Genomic DNA, 22,656 nt, shown 5'->3' on the forward strand with positions numbered 1-22,656 from the left:
GCATTACCTGATAGGTGTGGTAGGAGGTCCAACACCAGGGGAGCAGAGTCCAAAGCCTCAGTGGACCTGGAGGACTGGTGGGTCACATGCCATGCTTTAAGTGAGAATGTAGATCACGTAAGACAAACTGTGCATGTCACTCACACTGTAAAATCAAGCTGAAAGCGTGTATTGCAGAAATTACGTTTTGAAAACTGTTTTGCTTTCCTAAATGACCGAGCTGAAAACAATCTCTGGAATGCACTTCCTAGTTTAAGGAAGACATTTATTATTACTTCACCACGAGTTTCCTGAGAGAAGAGATTGGTAGGTTGGAGGCACACGTTTAAAAGTAGTCACAGCAATGAAAGGAAAATATATGAAAGTGATTCTCAATTGCAATGTACACAGCAAATATATGTGATTATATTATAGCATAACTTCAAAGCAAAGAATAAAAGTCAAAATTCATCACCGCAGGGCCTATCACTGCTCTTCATCTTTCTCATGCCTGCAAGTTGATGACTCCTGTTCAACTGCGAGAAAGAGATTTTCCACCCAAACGGGAGGTCAGGCAGCTGTCATCCGCTCCTGACTGAAGTCTCGGAAAATTCCTCCCCCTGCTGCCCAGGGACACCGTTTTATAATGAAAAAGCCTGCTAACAGGCCCTTTCCTCTAATAGTCAAAACATGCTGGATCAGTGTGGGAAAAGAACAAGCGCTGGAGAGTGGCCAAGTCTCCAAAGCTCGCTCCTTCCCAAGGCTGGGTAGAGGGAAAAAAACACAAAATATACGCTCTCTTATCACGCTAGGGTTCGGTGAGAACAAAATACGAAAAACACAGCTAGGTCTACCATGTAGAAAAACTCAGCTCACCTGCAATGTCTCAACTGCAATGTCTAACTCCACGATAAAGCCAATAGGCAGCTAAACTGAATACAACATGTAATGTGCTACTAGTGAACATTGAACAACTAATATGCGCACTGGTGAAACACAAAGTCAGTGGTCAAACACAATTAAGGGCATAACAAAAACCAATGTGATAAAAATTGAAATCATCCTAGTGGAAATTGAAGTTGAAATGGGGAAAAACAGAGCAATGGTAGTTATGAAGTTCCGAATAGGGACTTTGCCCTAGGCTGCTCTAACAAAGTTGTGGAAAGAAGGGGCCAGATTTATCAAAATTTGACGCAGTAAGACTGCTAGATTCGGGCAGCAGCACCACCGGGGGTGGCGGACTGAGTCTGATCCTGTGCCATGTGACAGCTGTCGGCCTAACCCTTCTGGCCAACTAGCAGCACCTCACCAGTACCCAAGAGTAAAAGGTGATTTGTGGCAGTCCTTAGCATGTCTTCTGGATTTCTTAGGGAAATCATGGCAGAACAGATCTTACCCCTTTCTCCCAGTCACATATGTCTCACACATACCAATGCAAAACAGAAGCTGAATTTGATTCCATAAGTTTTATTGAATCAACTGCATTCTTTGTAAAAAGGCTTGTATTGCGATCATAAGGATGATAAAACATAATAAAAGCAAGGCAGTGAAAGGAAAGTAAAATGTAGGAAAAGTCCCACCACACTGTCACAACAATGGATCTGAAATCCCTACCTCCACTACTAAAGGTCTCTACAAGATCATAGCAGAGTAAGCCCTAATCTGCCTATCAGGCCCCCAGGAAACTCCTTTCCCAATATATGTGATTGTAGGTAAAGAAGAGATATGTTGGTCTACTGCAAATTCTCTCACATGGAAGGAGAGACAGTGGCAGGTCTCAGCAGAAACTGCAAAGGCGACATGCAATGTACGATGGCAACTGTTTGGAATTTCTCTATATCATGTAGGGGGCAGTGAGGTGTTTTATAATGAAATATCTGGTGTTTTGAGAAAACTGCCCTGTTTTGACAACACGTATATTTCTGTGTATAAGAGTTAGGGGGCATGATGAATGCTTTGTGCTGGCAGTAATTTGTTGCTTATCACATACAACCTTGAATAAAGCACAGAATGTAAATGCCGTGCAGAGAAAACAATAACAGGAGTCTGTGTAGAAGGACAAGCTGATGAAATAATAAAAACATCTCCAGTAAAATAGGGCTTCTGCTAAAATAATAGAGGAATAAAAATACATGTGTCAGAGTGAGATGGCACAAGCTGCAGGCCTAGGCTAAAATTGTGTGCCTCTGTAATAGTTAAAGTAACCTCACAACAGCATCATGGTACCATTTCTCGAAGCAGGAGTGCCTCAAGTGATACGTAGCTGATATCTTAAAAACTGCCTTGTCATTAGTGTGCTCAATGTGAGAGTAAGAAGTGCTCTAATTGAACTAGGGGCTACAACAGGCAGGCCCTTGCGAAGCCAAAAAATTCACAGTGAACCAGGTCCCTATGGGAGCCTCTATTTCTGTCATTCCCGGCTGAAGAAAAAATATTAATTGTTTCATCATTTGTGTGCATAATTTGAGAGTAGGTAGTGCTCTAAGTGAGCTCGGGCCTGCCAAGGCCAGGCCCTTTCGAAGCCTAAACATGCACATTGAACCAAGACCCCGGTGGGGCCCTCTATATCTGCCATTCACCAGCTGAAGGAAAAAGCCCTACCTTCTTGCACATCATATGCTAGTGCTGCATTGCAATGTCGCCAGAAGTCCCTTTTGTGAGACAGGGACTAAGGGTCACATTCATGAGAAAGTGGCGTATCGGTCACGATGATCCAATTCTCTTGCCTCGCCCTTGCTCCACCTAAAGACACCATGGTTGTGCTGTATTCACAGTATGGCGCACCATGACAGCCATTGGTAGAACAACATCAGAACTTTTAATGCTGTTGTGGCGCTTTGCTGCAGTAGCATAAAACATGTTGACATTAGTGCAGCAAAGCACAGAGAGGCCCATTGATTTTAATGGGTGTCATTTTAATGCCTGCATTGAGCAAACATTAAAAATGACAGAAAAAAAGTCGCAGTGAAATCTAGTCAATTTCAGTGTGCCATCTTTCAGGCCTCCCTGTATCAGAATGCCCCCCCTTGCATACATTTCGCCTGTCACAGCCATATTCTGGCACAAGGGGTTGCAAAGTGGCACAATGCATGGATTGCACCAGTTTGTAAATCTGGTGCAGGTGAAAGGCCACCTTGGCGCGAAACAAAATGATGCTATATTGGCACTATGGTGGTGCTAAGGCAGCGCTAGAGGCATGTAAATATGTGTACCGCGGACTAAAGCATTATTTCATTTCAACTCAGTAACTAATATATTGCAACTTACTTTTAAAGTTAACGAGCAAATGTTTTTAAATTGTTTTTAGTCATGGATAAAGACACTATACAAACTGTGAAATAAAATATCCCACTGATTTTGATCATCATTTGGCCAGTGAAACCCCATTCATGAATTCATTCTAGCGGAGGTTTTTATTTTGAGGGAATTAATTATATAGACACATCTCATGTAAAGGCTTCCTCAGCCACACCTGTTTTAGGGCCCTAGCACCTTTTTCATCCCACTGAAAGCACTGTGGATAGGTGCACCGTGGGTTTATATTTATGTTTTCATGATTATGCTCCTGTGGTTTAAGGCAAATAGAGTTTGTATTATGTATCGTAAAGGAGGATTTTTCACTATTCTACATGTCTTATGGCACCACAGCACCTTCAAGTTTGTATATTTATAATTGTATTAAAGGATGAACTCATGGGTTTTTATTGTCGTGACTAATAAATACCATAGTTTAATTGGTCACTTATGCGAGTCGCAAATGGCCCGAATCGCAATTTGCGACCCTGCAAAATCGGAAATGGGATGCAAAAATCTCATTTCCGACTCGCAAAATGCGACGCAAGCCTTTACCGACTCGCAAAATTTGCGACCCCATTTTGCGACCCGCAAATAGGAAGTCGCAATTTGCGAGTCGCAAACCATATGCAATAGCAACTAGCAAATTGCGACTAGTCGCAAAAAGCCCATTTTCCACTTCCAATTTACCAGCAACTCAGAGCAGGTGGTAACCATTACCAAAGTATAAAAGGAGACCCAGAAGGCATCTGGGTTACTCAAGATGGCGGAGATATACCTGATAGCAGTGAGGAGGAGAGCCCACGCCGCCCAGCAGGGGAGGAGGAGGAGGAGCAAACTGAGGAGGAAGTATATGATAAATATAGACTTAGCAGCCCAGCTATACTAGATCTAATAGAATTACTCAAACCACAGCTAGAACGCCAGGCAGTGCGCGGCTGCGCCATCCCTACACATGTGCAAGTGCTATGCTCACTGCACCTCTTGGCCTCGTGTAGCTATCAGGGGGTCATTGCTGTGGCAGGTGGGGTATTTCAAAGTGCACTCTCACGGTTCTTTAGGGCATTCCTAGACGCCTTACTCACACACATGTCCCGATACATATACCTACCCAGGAATGAGGCAGAAATCAACAGCACCAAGTTGGAATTTTACAGGATTGCCAACTTCCCCCATGTCATAGGGTGTGTAGACGGGACACATATACAAATATGCCCTCCTGCAAACCTGGAATATCTGTTCCGCAATAGGAAGTGTACCCACTCACTCAACATACAGGTGGTATGTGACGCCCATTATGTCATCACTGACATGGTTGCCAAATTTCCAGGGAGTACTCATGACTCCTACATTTTTAGGCACAGTGGGATACACCAACGCCTGGAACGTGGGGAGTTTGGAGACGGATACCTCCTAGGTAGAGCTGAATACACCTTGAAGACATGCACACAGGTCAATGTGCAAACCACCCATGCCTTGCTAACATTGTACATTTTGTGCCAAACAGGTGACAGTGCATATGCACTACATCCATGGATAGTAACTCTGTACTTAACACCCAGTAATGATTCTGAGAGGCGATACAACAGTGCACATAAGAGGACCAGGAACATAATCGAACGTACCTTTGGACTGCTGAAAGCAAGGTTCAGATGCCTCCACCGAAGTGGAGGCGCCCTCCAGTATACCCCAATAACAGCTTTCAAAATAGTTGTTGCATGCGCTATCCTGCACAACATTGCCACCCGACGTGGGCTACCTCTCACCCCTGAAGACCCAGATTCTGAGGATGAAGAGCAAGAGCAAGAGCTACCACATCGCCATCATGGGGATAGGAGCATCGCAAATCAAGGCAGACTGAGACGGGAACAAATTGCAAACCAATACTTTGGAAGGTACGTGCTCACTTTTACCATACTCACCAATGTCACACACAAAGAGTCCAGGTGTTAAGTGGAAAGAACAAGTGATTTAATAAGTGCAAATAACAAAACTATGTACAATAGGAACAGTTCAGGGGCTTCAGTAGTCCACCTGGCATGGGACACATTGACGTCATGTGCCCCAACCCCATGATTGTGTGGAGCTCAAACCCTACGGCGGGCTCGGCCAGCCTGGCTGGTACTAGGGGGGTCAGCAGTGCCCTGCCTTGTGCTTCCACTGCGAAGCACCCTGGTGTCACCGGCATAGACACTGCTGACAGTGGAGCCCTCCTCACTGTCCTGTGGCGTGTTGCCTGTGCCCCTGGCCACCTGCCGTGCCTCCATGAGGTCCATAGCATGGCTGAGACGGCCCAGTCCCCGTGCCACGCCACCAGCAAAGTGGCCCATGTCCACCTGGAGGCTGACTGTGCGCCTAGACAGACCTGTTGTGTTCACAGCCAGCCTTACTATTGAGGAGGACATTCTGTCCAGGCGGTGCAGCAGCTGGCGTTCCCTGCACCATGCACTCTCAGTCTGCGTTAGCAGTCCTGCCACTAGTTGGCACATGGAGAGTGCAAGGTCACCCATGTTGGTACTGATAACCTGCAACTCCGAATGTACCAGCTGCATACTGTTGTCATGATTGCGTTCAAAGCGCCGCAATGCCCCACTAATCCTCCTCAATTCTTGTGTTTGCAGGCGCTGACCCTGTAGAAGTGCGGCCTCAGTTGGTGATGTGGAGGCATGCCCTGACTCTGCCTGCCGCTCTGATGTTCCACGTCGCCTGCGAAGCAGTGGAGGCCCTGTGTTGTCTCCCGTGGCACTCTGGCTCGTACCTGGTGCAGGCTCACACACCACTACTGCAATAGGTGTTTCCTGAGGGGACATGGTGTCGGTGGTGCAGGTAGCAGTGGTGGCTGGTCCTGTTCCCTCATGTGCCTTCTGGCTGACCAGTGGCCCCTGGCTGCTTGGGCTGGTGGGGGTGTCTTGTGGGAGACCTGTGGGATATAGGGAACACACTGTCAGTATCTACTATCTGTCATCAACTTCCTAATAAACTATTGCCTATGAACTGCCTACTTGACTACATTGCCCATAATGCATCATTCTGGTGTTTGCTACTCTGAAATGGAGCTATTTTGGTTGTGCATGCTCCTTTGTACAAGGTGGGTGGGGGTATGGCATTAATGAGGGTACATGCATGTCACATGGTACTCACCGGTTGATGGTCCTGCCTCAGAGGTGTCCAGATCTCCCATCCCGCTTACAGCCTCAGGCTCTAGGGTCTCTTCTACCCTTTCCTCCAGGGGTGTGGGTGGTGGTACTGTCGATGGTCCCCCTCCTGTGCCTCTCATCTCCCGGAGCCGCTCTGCCACCCTCTGCTTGGTCCGGGAGCGCAGGTCGTACCACCTTTTTTTTAATTCTTCCACACTCCGGTGGCTGACCCCCAGGGAGTTGACTTTGTCCTGGATCTCCTGCCAGAGTCTTCTCTTCTCTGTCTCTGGCACGGTGAGGGCTGACCTGCCAAACAACTGGTCATGGTGCTGACAGCACTCCTCCGTCAGCACCTCCAATTCTTTTTCAGAAAACTTAAGTTTCCTCTTCCTTGGGTTTTCAGCCATGGTTGCAGGAGCTCTGTTTGTTTGCTGTGCTGAAGTAGAAATGGGTGTGGTCCTCCCTCCTCCCAGGTGTATTTGTAAACTTCCTGACTGTGATGTCATCATCATGTGCCAGGAAGTGTTTTCCAGAGTGTTCTGCAGCACCTGCACTCAATTTTCGGCACAGTCGCAATTTGCGACACCCACTCGCAAATTGCGTGTCCGTTTTTTGCGCGGTTGCAAAAAGTGACCTCGCAAACAGCGGACTCGCTATCTGCGGTGCGACTCCGTGTGCGAGTCGCAAAGTGTCCTTGCATTTTCTACCTTGATTGCAGTTAGCGAGTCGGAAATTGCGAGTCGCAAAGAATCGCAATTTGTGAGTCGCTAATTTTTCCCTACCTACATCTGGCCCATAAAGTGTTGTGCTTTAACTACAAAATGAACTGATGCTGGAGCTAAGTGACTGCTGTCTCTTGTGTGTACTAATAGTATATCTGTAAACGTTTTTATATTTTCGTTCCTGTTTGTGTTTTTTTTAAATGTTCTGAAAAACATTGATTGATGGCGATGGGAAGGATTCTCATTCAGAATGACGGTGAATCCAATTAGTTAGATCTGGAAGCTGTGGAAATATAGCCCGGGCTAAAAGACATGTGGTCCCCGGTTTGGGTTGTATTGGTAATTGCACTCTTATGTTTCCCAGAGTCTTAAGGTTTGTAGGATTATAAGGGTGTTGGAATGTGTACATAAAGAACACAGGTAGGTGGCATGGGAAGCCGAGGGCATAGAAGCGATTCTTTATTCCATACAGCTATAGTGGAAGTAACCCACTAGCCCTGTCGATGGGATCCAAAGTGCCAATTTGAAAGACAAATTATGTGCGCCATAGGCAGGGCCACTAGGAATATGCAGCACGGGAGGACCACATTTTGTGTTAGTGTTGACTAAATAATGCGGCATAAGAAGCAAATTATGCAGATTGATGTAGCACATTTTGTGATACTATTATTTCGTTATTTTGTCTTTTTGTCATAAATAAACACTATCTTTCTAAAGGTTTAACCTCTATAGTACCAGTTTAATACTCAAATGCAGAAATTAATAGAGGAAAGGGTGCCAGTCAACCTATGTAAACAGCCATCCACTGTGCTGAAACACGTGTTGTTGTGTTTTTAGTAACTTTTGAGCTAGAAACAAAATATATTGTGCTAAACTCTGCAGATTATGCAGCAAATGCTGGGCTATGATGCTCGTTTGGAAGAATCCATAATTATGCATAAAAATGCTGCAGCTTTAAGATCTCATAATTCCGTGGACGCTGACCATAGGTCTGGTGACCTATCAATGACCACTATTGGTGAAAAATCTTATGGCAAAGTCAGTTTTGTGTGGACACAAAAAATGATGACAATGACAATAAAAGTGCTATACATTGCCATGTGACATTAGAGGCTGTAAGTCTAAATTTTATAAATTGTATTATCTCATTTAAAAGTCTGTCTCTACCCATTTGGAGGATATGTGGAGACACAAAAAAAAATATTGTTGTGTAATGGTATATTGGTGAAAGACTTTGGGGTCCACTAACAATTTGGCAAATGGGAACACCCTAATTGTGAGTGACCTATGCTCTGTTAGATTTCATTGATGTATCTGTGCAGCATGAATGCCAAACCAGCCTTTGGCTTCAAAACATAATCTATAATCTGGGGTTACTTGTCCAGTTCATGATGTGAGTGTGAAATGTGAAATTCAATCTAGTCTTTAAATGTACTTAGATCTTGTTCTCCTGATCCTTTATATTTAATGCAACTTGTTTGTGCATACAAAACTGTTCTCCATCATTTTGCATCTGATAAATTCTTGCAGCATGAACACACTAAGTACCCCTAGAGGATTATCCCAAAGTAGATTTATCTTTCACTCTGCTCTTTTTTAGGTCTGGCCTAGAGACAGCATAATGTCTCCCCAGACGTGTTTTCCAAAAAATCATAATAAATACATAAAAATATAGGTACGGGGCTTTCATTGAGCCTTCATCCACTGATCTGTTCAAGTGTCATTCATGTTTCCTTTTTACTACAGCATACATTACATACACATTTACGAATCCACCTGAAAAGTAGTCCACTTCAGTACCAGGGCTGATGTGACAAGCTTCGCTTTGATGGCATTTTCTCTATTCTGTTTTTGCAATGAACACTTTATTAATTTAAAATGTTGCATATATATATATATATATATATATATATATATAGATATATATACCAGCTTTAGAGTGCACAATATTTCCTATTTATTACATCTAAACGTTTAATGAACATTTCATATGTTCACAAAAATAAAAAAACAAATGGAGGCTTGCTTAGACCAGACTTATTAATTTTGCCAACGTGTGCATCAACTTTCCTTTAAATTCTGTTCTTGTCGATATGTGAATCAAAGGTTATCTTTGGAAAAGTGTTTTCAGTTCTTCATGTTTTTTTAGACGCTCAGCGCTACTTGAGTATATTCTTCAGTTCAGTAAGTTGCAAAGAATTACATACTGTGTTGGTGCGCAAACATTATTAATAAAAATGAGTAACTAAAACAAAATGATTAAAGTGTATTAAAAGGCATAAATAGAGAAACATGTGTTAGAAAATTGAAACATGTATGTTTAAATGTGGCTAACATGGTGTCAGCCACTTGGAATTCAATGGGACATAATAAATCACTGTGCAATATATTTTGATGAACTATAACTACATGTACTGCACACTAACAATTTGAAATTATTATTAATTGAGAAATGATGTACTAAACATGGTTTGAATATTAGAATTGTTTTATTCTTCACGTATTTAGCATTAGTAAAAAGGCCTACATTTTAGTACTTTTAACAATGAGCCTTAGTTTTTGAAAGGAAGTAATGTTAGCTAGTGTTCTGTGCTTCTGCTTTTAAAAATTATTGTTACACAGAAACTGCAATCCGGAGAGGAGTGTGAACATGACCCTATCTTGGAAAAGGAATGAAGAAAGATACAACTGAAGCCCTGATGAAATTTAATTGGTCATTTACTTATCACACTTCATAGCCTTGTCCAATAGAAACATAGCTAGCAACATTTGGGACTTTAATTTAGCCAGTTTCAGGTGATGTACGTCAGTTTCTGTTTAGCTTTCTGTGCAGTCAGATTCCTTTCAGTTTGTGCTCAGCTCAGTTCTGCTCTTGTTTAACAGTTCAGATACATTAGGCCCAACATTATTGAACTGTTTTCCTTTTTAATGTTCCTGATGCCGACTGCTGACGACCTGCGGTTCCTGTGCTCAGCAGATGAAGATTCTGCAAGCCTCTGTTTCATTTAGGAGAGGTATAACCATTGTGCATTTATTTTTATTTTGCAGGTTTTTCCCTTTATAAATTCAACTGCGTATTTTTGTTAACTCCATAGTTAAAAAAAATTCCGAAATAATTTGTCTCTTATTTTTGCATGTGCAAAGTCCAGCCCCACTCATGATTTTCGAATTAGAGTTTTGTAGCTAAGATGTTTGACCCAATATTTTATTAAATGTTTATTAATTGATTGTGATTGATTCAACTGCACAGCTAATGGATTCTGTTGCTCTTTTCCCAACATTTTTTGTTGTTATTCTGCATAATTCTTTTGGAGTGTTTAATGGTGATTTTACTTATAACCTTGAGTTGCTTCAGACGCTTTCGACAGCCTGTGTTATTTATGTATTGCTCTCATTTGGTTTTGTGCATCATGTACATGACCTTAGTATTGTAAATTTAAGGGCAATAAATGTTTAAACTTTACTAAATTGGTGTATTGATTCATGACTATATAGGTCATGTTGTGCATAAATTACTGACTCATTATTGCATATCATTATTGATTATGGTTATTGGTTCTCATTGTTTGATTTGATGATCTCATTACTCCTGTCTGAGTCAAAAGATCCAAGTCGACCTCTGAGGGTAGTAGATGTCACTGCCCTATTACGTGTCAACTTAGCCTAATATTAGGAGGTCACTCGCCCACAGAATATGGTAGCAGAGGATGGGTTCATCTCAATAGGAGAGGATCATCCTGGTTTTAAGAGATTTGGTTTTGCCAGTGCTTGTTTGACATCCTGATTTTTGGAGATTTGGTTTTGCCAATGCTTGTTTAAATGAGATTTGATATGTTCCCTGTGTTTCCAGTGTTCTTTGAGTTCTAAGTAGGGTTTGTGCTTCGATGCTTTGGCAAATCGCAGGTGAATTGTAATGAATGAGCAGGGGTTGCTCCTCTGTTAATGTGGAGGAGTGTTGTCCCCCGCAGCAGCGGCAGCTGCAAAACCTTTACAAGAAAATGATAACAAACTGTGTTTATTATCGTTTTCCTGGAAAGGGGCGGGCCATGGGGTGACGAGTAGGGAAGGGGAGTGCACAGCACTCCCCCTCAGTGCGCATTGTGTGTTCGGCCGGCCGTCTCGGGCTGGCCAAACACTCTTGCGCAGTAAGCTCTCTCCAGCCCAGCAACACAGTTGCCAGGCTGCAGAGAGCATGCAGAGGCTCCCACTTTGCCTGGGAGCACCCTGGCTAGGGGCTCCTAGCCAATCCTGATACTGCTCTCAGCAGCAGCAGGATTGGCTGCAGGGCAGGCTGGCAGCCTGTGCCTGAAGCGATGAAACAGAGGAGACGGAGGAGTGGAGCAGCATGGCTCGGCGGCGTGCTGGTAAGTGTTTTTTTAAATTAATTAAACCTCCTTGCCACCCTCCGTGGGATGTCCCACCCCTTCCATGCTCCGCGAGCCACGACTATGTTTGAGAGAAGTAGGGAGTTCGCATACTCTAGCATAGTTGAGTAGGGAGTTTGCGTACTACAAAGGGAGAGAGTAGGAAAGTTGTCGTACTTCAAGTGTGGTGCTTTGTGCTCAGAAATTGCCCACGTGGTTACTGTTGTAACGGACCCTGCATGGTCTATGTCTCCGGAGTATTGTACAAGTGTATGAGGCACTTGGTTGTTGTTGTTTACTTGTCTGTAGTTGGTGTAGTTGTATTCCTTGTGTGTGTGTTAATGGTGTGCTAGCTTGTCATGTTTTAGGTGATTCCTCAGTGCACAAGGAGGATCTGTTATTAGATAAGAGTGGAATTTGCCGGTCAAATTTTACTTGTGCATGAGGGAAAGCCACAGTCATAAGTGTAGGTGTTTGAGAGAAAGGCCACAGTCAAAATTTCTGTAAATCTTCCGTAGTGATTGAGCTCTACCTGTAGTAAGCAGGCACATTGGTTTTGCTGATTTTTTTAGTGCTTGCAGTATTTTGCAAGTTAGTTTTTTGTGTGAATCGAGTTTGAAGGACAAGCCGCAAAGCTTTGTCAGTCGCTATGTGAGCCAGTGTGACGACACTGGGTCCGCTCTGAGATTGGTCGGTTGGTGAAAGGAGCAGTGAATGGATTGGTGGACAACCGTGAACAGCTACTGGTTGAGACTAGCAAGCAAAAAAGATTTTGAGATCGAAATACTTCCTGTTTTGAATTTGATTTATAGTTTAAGCCCTATTAAAGGTAAAAATGAAAATTTTCAAAGCTTTAAAAAGTGTGATAAGAGGAGATGCTTTCATTCCAGTTAGAATAGGAGAAATTGCCCCACTAGAAGGTACACCGGCATACATAGTAATCAAAGAGAAAGGTCCATCAGCTTGTATTTGGTTACAACAGGGGTGCAAAATCACAGAGAAGGAAGGGATCTTAGCTTTCCCTACTCATGGAAGTTTTAATATGAGAATTTTAGAAAATCTGAGAAGAGCACTTTATGAATTAAAGACCCCTCCAAGACCAGCACAATTAGAAGCCTTAGCTACATGGGAGTTAGTAGCCAGACAATAAGAGAATTTAAAATTTGAGAGACAAATGCGAAAAGCTGAGAAAATATTGCTAGTAGCCAAATGGGATAATGAGCAGAAACTTTGGAGAAAAGAAACCTTACAAGGTATTGGAATGCTTTCTGCAATTTCACAATAGAAAGGGGACAGTGTCAGGCAAATGAAAAATCCTTTTGAAATGACTGGGTCGGGGTCAGAGGAAGCTAGAAGATCACTGACTTATGTTAGTGATTCAGATGATGATGAATTTATAACACAATTATTGAGAAATCGCTCTCCACCATATGCAGTAGAAGAGGCAAATCAAGGTGCTAGTTCAAGTGCACCTCCAGTTGTGGTGACACAGTCACGTACAGGTTGCAACTAATGTTCCTAATATTACAGTCACTCAGACTCCTGTGATTCAAACTGTAGCTCAAACCGTAATATATTGTACAGTTCCTCTTGTTAGTTCTGCACCAGATAATACAGTTCTGTTGGCACTACAGATTATTCAGAAACTAATAATGGTCCAGGTAGAGTCTACACCTAATTCAGTAACTCCTGTCCAAGTTGTTAGTCAAGCTCAGACAATGCCAAGGAATACTCCAGTAACAATATCGCAAATGAGTTCCTCAGCATTTACAGGACAAAGTTCTGGAATGATTTTGCCGAGAAATCAGAATACTTCATCATGCCCAGAAGCATTAACAGTTCCTGTCACAATTGGTCCAGTTGTTCCATTGTATGCTCAGGGAAATGAGAGTAATATGCAGAATCTTTTTAATACAATTGCCGAAATGGAGAAACTCAATGCTACTACGGGAGTTATGTCTCCAATAAATCAGACTTTTAACAAAACAGGTCTGCTTATAGACTTAACTTATTCTAGGATTTCACAAAATTTAGAGACACCAAATCCAAATCCAGGTTCAGTTCTAGTGTCACCTGAAAGAGTGACGGGTCCACCATGTAATACTCCACAATGTATGCCAAATGTGAATACCAATGTTTCTTTACAAGGTTTGACAGCTCAGCAATTAACAGAATGGTTGGAGAAAGTGAGTGGAGCATCAGCAATGAAAACAGATGCTGAAGGGGAAAGAACACTGAATCTGGCAGGATTAAAATTAGAATTAAATTAAATGATTGAGAGAACACTTGAATTAAATAGAATTGACTCATATAATGAAGATGAGTTACTTTTTGTGTGTAAAGATGTCACAAACAGAGCAGGACTGGCACATCAGAAATGATCAGAACTTGCAGAAAAAGATTAAGTGGATATTGGAAAATCAAAACCATTAAAGAGGAGTTATAGATTAGAATTTGATTCAAAAGACATTGCAAACATGAGATCACCTGGAATGAAAAGTCACGTTAGAGAATTAATCCAAATTATTCAAACATGGGGAGCATTACATAAATGGGAATGCAGATGGGTAAACAAAAGAGAACTGATTAAAAGTGAGTCTGTGACTTCGAACTCTACTGACCTGGAGGGAATTATGTTCATGTCCCTTGGAGTAGGATTGATATTCTGTCATTCACAAATGATTACCTGGGATTGAGAGAGAAACCAGTGGATTGGTATCAACAGACAGACAGGTGTGTGACACTTGCAAAATGTTTGTGGGAGGATTTAAATACTATTTTAGAAATAGTGGTTCTGGCTAATTTATGGATTGAATACAAAAGGAGTGTTGATTGGCTGACAAGAGTGCCTCCATGAGATCCAGTTACAAGGGCACTGTCTCCTGAACTAATTACAAGTGCACTGTCTCCTGAACTAATTAAAAGCTATTACAAAGTGATTGAATTTTTGAAAATGAGAATTTCCCCTAAATATATTGATTGGCAGAGAATGGATAGGACAGCTCAGGAAGCAAATGAGTCAATACATTCATATTATGAAAGGTTGTTGCAGGCATTCAAGTATTACAGTGGTGCAGAGACAATTGAGCCCAAAGACATGATTCATTTTGTGTTCAGGTTTGTGCAGGGGTTGAGACTTGAAATCCGTAACATTCTTAAGAGTAATTTGATTTGCTGGCAAGTAAAACTGGTTGATGAGGTATTGCAGTTTGCTAAATATTGCAGTGATGAAATTGACATGAAGCAGAAAAGATTGAAAGAAACGGAAATAGTGATGCAGATTAGAGTAGCACAAACTGGGATGCAGGGAATTCCACAACACCAGGGAAGCATGCAAGTGATTCTGGGTCAGGGACAGGCGATAGGAAGAGGAGGTAGTGAAAATGGAAATCGTGTTGATTTGAATACTAATACTAATGTTAACCCAGGTGATATGCAGACAATGAAGAATGTGCTACCGTGTCATGCTTGCGGGGGTCCTAGACATTGGAAGCAGGAATGTCTTTTGATGGTGCAGGAAGGTGTTGTGCATATGAATGAACATAGTCTTTTTCCAAATTTGAGCGGACCGAGAAATCAGAATCCTAATGTAAATGTTCAGAATATGAATCATCAAATGCAGATTCCACAAATACAAATTCCCCAACAGCAGGTCCCACGTTTTCAGATACCACAACAATAAATGCAAAAGCAGATGCAACTGATGCCACAGCAGCAGCAAATGCAAATACGTCAAGCTCCAATGACACAGCAGCTGGAGTGGTTCCTCAGCAGAACATGGGTCAAAGGTTAGCCAAAACAGTCAATCACTGATTACAAAGTACCCCTTACACAGTGAGAATGAATTTAGTGATGAAATTGTGAGTGGGAGTTCAGATGAAGAAGAATGTGTGCTAGTAGCTTCATTAAGGGTGGATCGAATGGTCCCTATGTAAATGGAACAGTTATGGGTCATGAAGTTTCATTTTTGGTTGACACAGGAGCTACATGCTCTACTGTCAGAACTGCAGAAGTTCCCAATGTGCCATTTTCTCTGAGAACAGTAGGGGTTGTAGGAGTAGTGAATCAACTCCTGACAAATCCTATCATTGACCCAATTCCTGTTAAAACTGGTACTTTTGAAAGCATGCACAAATTCGTAGTCTGTGACTCAAGCCCAGTATGCCTTCTAGGAAGAGATTTGTTGTGCAAATTAAGATGTTCGATTACTTGCACAAATGATGGAATAGCCATTCAAAAAAATTTTAATGATGAGGAATCATGCATACCAATTGGATGTAATCTAATTAATGAAGAGTTCCCATTGATTACTCTTTTCCCTGCATTTACAGTACAGGACTTGCCAAGTGACCTAAAGGATACAGTTATTCTAAAAGCGTGGGATCTTTCTGGAAAAGATATTGGTCTAATTAAAGGAGTAGAACCAGTCAAAGTCACAGTTAAACCTAATGCAGTTTTCCCCAAAACTCCCCAATATCCCATGTACCAGATGTAATTGAGGGAGTTGCTCTTGTAATTGCAGATTTTGTTGAGCAAGGGGTTTTGAAGGAAGTGCCGAGCAGCCCTTGTAACTCACCCAGTATGGGTTTTGCAGAAACCTAGTGGGAAATTTCACATAACTCAGGATTTGAGAAAAATTAATGACATAGTGGTCAAATGTTGTCCGGGGGTACCCAATCCAGGAATTATTTTGTTTCAAATTCCCTGTGACGCAGAATGGTTCATAGTACTACTTGTCCCAAGCAGTTTTCTAAGTGTCTCTACATGAGGATAGCCATTTTCTGTTTTGTTTTAAATTTCTATTCCTAGTGTAGAATTCCACAAAGATTTTTAGAATCCCCATCAATATTTAATCAATTGTTGAAAAAGAATTTAGAATTTTGTAACTGCCTCCAATCTACATTGGTTCAGTATATTGATGACCTAAAGGTTTCTTCGAAGACATGGGAAGCATGCAGGCAAGATACTATTGCCTTATTGAATTACTTGGGTGAAGATGGACATAAAGAGCCTCATTTCAATCTTGGCTGTCTCTTGGCAACACTGCGGCAGTGGCGGGTGCCAAAAGACTGCCATGTTGGCAGTATTCCGACCGCCTTATTATGAGCCACACCGCCATAATATAGCCAAAGTGCCAAATTGCTCAACGCGCTAGGACACTGGCGGGTGGGAAAGAGGTGGTTCGACCACCAGCACCACCAGCCCAAAACAAATCCGCCCACCAGATCACGAACCACAAATGAGCACAGTGGTTCTCCCATGGTGGTAAAACACTGGCGGTGCAAGCCGCGGCAGTCAGAAACCACCACTGACAGAACACAATATCACATTGGACAGTTTGAATACCCCACACCTGACACACATCCACACACCCGACACACCTACACACACCACTATATAACACCCCCCCACAAAACTCACAATCCTTTCCAACTAAAACGCTATACAGAGACACTGAGAACAGGCATGTACAGGGTGAGAGCACCCTAACACTATAGGCACATACACATCACATGCATCACACATCAACTAAACAAACGCAATACACCCATAATGAGCACACACATTCTGCTACATCCATTCAACCCTCACAAAGCACGACCCACATCCCATCATTCACCCAACACTGCACCCTTTCATACACAACACCCCCCACACCGTCAACACATTCTCAACCATGTCCACACAATGATGAGTTGAGGGTCATGGTGGATGAAACTGTCAGGGTGGAGCCACAACTGTTTAGAGCAAAGTCCCAGAAAACATCAATTACCCGGAAAATGGAGGTATGGCAAAGAATAGTCGACAGGGTCAACTTAGTGGGCAGCCATCAACGCACAAGGGACAACATCATGAAGAGGTGGAACGACCTACGGGGATAGGTGCGTTCCATGGCATTGAGACACTAAATAGCCATACACAAGACTAGCGGTGGGCCCCCACCTCCTCCCCCACAGTTCACATCTTGGGAGGAGAAGGTCTTGGATATACTGCATCCTGAGGGCCTGACTGGAATACCTGGGAGACTGGAGTCTGGTAAGTACCCACTACATCCATGTTACACAATTGTGTCCTGCATGAGTCCTCACCACCGAAATACCCCATAATTCACTGAATGTCCCAATACACCTCTCTGCCAATCACCCAACAGTCCTCTCATGCAGGCCACCACCCCCCACAGCTACAGCCCCCACAGCCCTTGGCAAGGGCACGGATACCACAGGCTAATCCTATCACTAAGACTCCTACAATGCACAAACCCATCAATGCAAAAACCTGCAATGTGCACATAACGTCACATATCATGCATGCATGACTATTGCACTATCTACACCAACCAGAATGCATGACTGAGAACCAGTACATGGCAATGATAGCAATGGCACACCACAATGGCAAGCAAGGCAAAACACTGCTGCAGCTCTGTAACAATTCCTAATGGACACTGAAGCATATCCCCAAGCCTGTAATGGACTGACCATGGGTTGGAACGTAAGATGCCAGCCTCCTTGCACATGTACAGGATCCAGAGACAGGAGTATTAGTCTTGCATACCCAAATATGACACCAAATATGACACCATTAATGCACTGGACAGATGTCACAGAGTGATTTTGAAATCCACAGTTACACCAGGGTATAGTCCGTTGAGCCATCTGCAATTAGAAAAAGGCAGAGAGTACCATCAGGATGAAAGGCATGATGACACAGTAGGCACATATACAGGTAATTGGTTGTGTGCCTATTGTATTATGACTCCAAATCATGGTCACCCAGATAGGACCTATATAGCACCACACTCAGGCCTTTTCTAATATCCATTTAACAAGCTATCTGTCAAGTACACCTCTCAGAACTGTAATCTTTCACCATTGACTACTGACAATGTATACCACAAGCTCTAAGCAGCAGACCCACACATGATATCCACATCGTATGGGTGGGAGGAGATGGCAATAGTAGAGTGCAGGAATTCCAGCTCTAAAATGGTCAGTCCATAAGAGAAGTGAATGTTGGATTCAGTTGCTACAACATATGTTAGGGGTGAACCACTAATACTGTACACCTTGCATTTCATCTGTCTGCTACCAAAACTCGCACCCAGCCATTGGACATCATTACACCATCACATATGCTAAAGCTCAGGAGGTGTAATGCCAGCTATCCACTGCTGATTGTGCACTGACAAGACATGAAAAGGTCCACCTGTCAACACCAGAACAGTACGCGCTCTATTGGCGACAAAAATGCAAAAACCCAGCACTCTCAAAACAAAGTAATTTATGCATTGTGCTGATATGTTGTGGTTTAACCTTTTGCATTGCAGAGTTCAATCCTGAAAACTTATTTTTAATATGCTTACAAATACTGTTCCATTGCAATGTATTGCTGCAGGTTTTCAGAGTGTATTAGGGTGTGGCCCCTTTCCAGGGCCTTCCAGAGACTTTCCCTGCAACATGCCTGGGCGTGGTTCTGGGCTGGGCCAAGACTCTATAAAAGAGAGCCAGCCCAACTCCCAGTGCTCACTATTCAGAGGCCCCGGTGCAGAACTGCAGCTTCTTCCTGAGCTCCTGTCCCGGCGGCCTATTTGGATCTTCCAGTCTTCTGCCCTTCATCCTTCATTGGTGATCATTGTTCCAGGCGGTAAGACGGTGGTTGGACTGTCCTGACACTGTTATTGAGAATTTTCATATTCTTGATTTAATTCTTAAATGAGTAACAGATTACTTGCGCGCTACCATTTCTTGACATTTATATGGTAGTTTACAAATAGGCAAGACGCTCGATTTGTTTAATAAATGTTTGACTTTGTTATTCATTGCGTGCTACCATTTCTTGACATTGGCATGGTGGCTTAAGAATCGGCAAGACGCGCGATTCGTTTTATGGTGTTTAAACATTGTTCTCCATTGCGTGCTACTATTTCTTGACATTTACATGATGCTTTACGAATTGGAAAGACGCGCAACCCGTTTCATGAGGATTTAACTTTGTTGTTCATTGCGCACTACCATTTCTTGACATTTACATGGTGGCTTAAGAATCGGCAAAAGAAGCGCGATTCGTTTCATTGTACTTTGATCTTGTTATTTATTGTGAGCTGTTGTTTCTTGACATTTACATCGTGTTTTACGAATCGGCAAGACGCGCAATTCGATTAATGATGATTTGACTTTGATATTCATTGCGTGCTACCATTTCTTGGTATTTTACATGGTAACACTTGAATCGGCAAGACGCACGATTCTCTCCTCGAGTTTATTTCATGTTGTTTATTGTATGCCACTATTCTAAGATATTTATTATGTAATATTCGAGTTGACAAGTTATGTGATTTGTTTCCTGAATCCATATTGTGTTATTCATGGGGCACAATCCTTTTATGGTGTTTACTATATATATATATATATATATATATATATATATATATATATATATATATCTGCAAGATGGGAGGTTGAATCAAAAAAGTCCACCGTCATTCACAATCAAATAATCTTGTCAACGGAGGCTATCCAGCCTTACCTGATGAATGTGATAAATCCCCGCCATTGTTTTGTGCTCACCAGACTGAGGCTGGATACATTCCACCGTTTAGTGACCTTCCCAACCATGAATGATTGGAGCACCACCTTGAAGGCCTGCCCATGTGACGCAAAGGCACTACAAACCACAATCCATGTGGTTTTATTTTGCAAACTGTACGCCAAGCAAAGAAAGCGCCTAGTAGTCCCTCTCTTAAGGCTAATCAATCTCCCTCAGTGTTGTACTGCGTACGCCAGCCTCCAGGTACTATCATCCATTGAGATGTGCGGAACCTTGGCCAATTTTTTATGCTCCGTATTAACCACAAGAAAGTGCATGGGGGTAGCAACATAACTTGAACTATTTTAGATCTTTTATTATTGTAAAACATTAAGATTTTAGCCTATTTATTGTATTTATTGTATATTAAAATGTAAAATATTGTTACTTTTATGATTTGCTGAAAGTCGAATAAAGTCTTTGTACTACTACTACTATCTGCAATATGTGCAATTTGTGTTGAAACATTTTAAGAGTACACAGAAGGCCAGAGTTTCTAGATGCAATATTGTATGGTCCTAGTATACATTCTCAAAACAGGATTTATATGACTGGTTTAAAATTTAGTCAGAATGTTTTTCTGATTCTCATGTAAAGGAAAGCACTTGAATAAGAAAGTTTTCATTTAATTCTTCTTGATTCCCCTACAGGTATCCGGCCGTCTTAAAACGTAATAATTTTAAACTTAACTCTTAGATTGTTCATGTTTTCAGAGTGACAAGGCTTAGAATCTTAGGGCCAGATGTACAATCACGGCCCATTGCGATTCGGTAATAGCGGTTTTTAAGAAATCGCAATTACCGACTCGCAAAGGGCCATGTATCACAGTTGCGAATCGGTAATAGCGATTTTTTAAAAATTGCAAATGCTATTACCGAATCGCAAATTGCGATACCGGCCCCATTCGCAGCAATGGGCCTGTTGTCCCATAGCTGCGAATATTTTGCATTTCCAAAATTGTAATTTATGAACCAGAAATCGCAATTTTGGAAATGCAAAAGGCCAGGGTGCTGGGGGCCTAAGGCCCCCTCTCCTGCACCCCAAAAAACTTTTTTTAAACATGTAAGGTACACACATGCCAAAAGGGCACGTGTGCTTTACATGTTTAATTTAAAAATGCAGTTTAACTGCATTTTTAAATTTTACACCAGGTTACCACCTGGTTGCAAAGCATGGTATTTTGCAAGTGCAATTTCCAGGTCGCAACGCTAGAAATCGTTATTTTAGCGATTTCTTATTTGTGGTCTGCGAATGCATTTCATGCATCGCAGACCACTGTTTTGCACTCACAAACGGCCGCATTTACTGATTTGCACCGTTTCCAAGTGCAAAACTTTTTAATACATCTGGCCCTTAGTCTAGTATTGATTTCAGGAGATATAATTTTCATATTGTGTGTTTTAACCTTTTTCTTACTACAGGTCTCCTTCCCAGCTGTTCCCTTCCTAGCCCCCTCTTCCCCTCTTGAACTCTCTCAGTCTCTGTGATTTATTTATCAGAGTCTTGGAGCTGTTCAGTGGTGGACGTGTTGGGAACGTGCACAGACCCCAAGGATCTGGTGACTCTGACACCACCTCATATACCTGATTGTCAATGGAAGTACTGATTTATGAGCTTAGTTCTACTGTCAGCGGCTCCTACTTCCTCTGGACCTCCATCACTTTTCATATCACCATTTGCAGACACATGTACAGCTGCCTCACACTCATCAGCTAGCAATGGTATCCAACGCCTAAGGACTAGATTGTGGAGCATGCAGCAGGCAACAATGATTTGGCAAACCTTTTGGGGCCAGTAGAGGAGGGCACTTCCAGATAGTTCCAGGCACCTGAATCTCGCCTTCAGGAGGCCGAAAGTACGCTCGATTACACGCCTTGTCCTCCCATGGGCCTCATTGAAACGGAGTTTCCCTGGCATGGCTGGGTACCTCACTGGTGTCAACAGCCAAGGAAGGCTTGGATAGCCAGAGTGTGAGAAAACAGGGCTGATTGCGGAGGCCCCCTAACTTTTTGCCCCCATTTTCCACTTTTGGCTCTGTGTAAAATCAATATGCAAATTAGGCTAATTTTAATTGGCTAAGTCAACCTACCTATAAGTCCCTAGTATATGGTAGGGCATGGAGGTTTAGGGACCCCATCATTGGTAGTGCACCCACAGGTGCACTGCTGAGGTGCCCAGTGTCATTTTAAAGGCTGTCCTGCCTTGCTGGCTGCTTTTAGATTAAAGTTATATGCCAATTCGACTTTGGAATTAAAAGAAGTCCCAAAGTCTTAAACTACCTTATTTTTACATACAAGTCACCCCTAAGGTGTGCCCTATGTGCCCTTAGGGCTGGGTGGCATGTAACTATAAGCAGGGACCTTATAAAAATAATTTTATAAGTCCTGGTGAGGTAAAAACAGCCAAATTCATTTTTCCCTCATTGTAGTGAATTGCCTTCATAGGCTAGAATGGGGAGACTTTATTTTAATTTTTAAAGTCCCCTTAAGTAATGGATACCAAGAGTTTGGTATCAAATTAATTGTTATAATAAATACCCCAGCTTCCAGTTGTTGGATTTAATATAACTTGTTC

Source organism: Pleurodeles waltl, chromosome 7, assembly GCF_031143425.1.
Source record: "Pleurodeles waltl isolate 20211129_DDA chromosome 7, aPleWal1.hap1.20221129, whole genome shotgun sequence".
NCBI lineage: Eukaryota > Metazoa > Chordata > Amphibia > Caudata > Salamandridae > Pleurodeles > Pleurodeles waltl.